Source organism: Chanodichthys erythropterus, chromosome 19 (assembly GCF_024489055.1).
Source record: "Chanodichthys erythropterus isolate Z2021 chromosome 19, ASM2448905v1, whole genome shotgun sequence".
In the NCBI taxonomy this organism is placed as follows: domain Eukaryota; kingdom Metazoa; phylum Chordata; class Actinopteri; order Cypriniformes; family Xenocyprididae; genus Chanodichthys; species Chanodichthys erythropterus.
Window position 1 is genome coordinate 13,502,699 of NC_090239.1, and position 1,014 is coordinate 13,503,712.

Here is a 1,014-nt window from a genome sequence, read left to right on the forward strand (position 1 = left end):
ATGCGGAGCTCTGCACGGGAACTTTATGCCAGGTGCGCCAGACCCCACACACTGTTTGGATATTTGACAGATGTGTCTGAGCGCACTCGCCGGTGTCCGCAGCTCCTGACGTCAAACCGTTTCTCCGCACTTGCCTTTTGGCCACTAAATGTTTTAGAAGAAAGTTTAGAGACAACGTGCATTTATTTACATTTTTTTTTTTTGTTTTGTTTATGTCTTTTACTAGTTTCCCCTCTGGTAAAAATGTACATAACGTAGAAATGTCACACACAAAAAAAAGAAAGAAAAAAAAAAGCCATATTTATCTGATGTTATCCACCTAATTAACGTTATATATTCGTTATAAAAATTAATTCGTTATAAAAAAAAAGTTCTAAAAAAATAAATAGGCTATTGCTGTTTTACGCACAGACAAGTCTTTTTTTTAAGATACCTTCTCGAAATGTTTATTCTGTGAAATATAGTCTATTTCGAAACATTTGTTCTCTTCTGAATTGGCGTGTTGCCTATGACGTTTATTTATCACGACGTTTAGGCTGTAAATTATCTTGGTGCATCTGACCTTGGGTTAGTCCCACAGGGATCTGCAGCGTTCTCATAAAAATCAGTACTGCAGACTAAAAAATGACTATGTATCCCTTGGCTGCAAAAATGAAACATTTAAAAGACAAATTACTTTTCTTTTCTTTTTTTTTTTAACAGAATAATTCATAAAAGATGGTTTATTTCTCAAAAAGGGTTCAGATATGTGCTGCCTGTTGTGCAAATTTGTTTAAATTTAATCATGTTTGTAGCTCAGAAGAACAAATAGGCCTATTCAACTAACTTTGTTTTTTACTGTCTGTTTAAATGCAAATTTAAACAATCTATGTAAATAATATCCAAATTGAATCTATGTAAATAATGTGATTCTGTGTACATAATATCAGAAATTTGCTTTGCACACAGGTCAAAGAAGTAACAATAACATTTCAGGACTTTTTGGCCATGATTTACTAGCTAAATAACCTAACC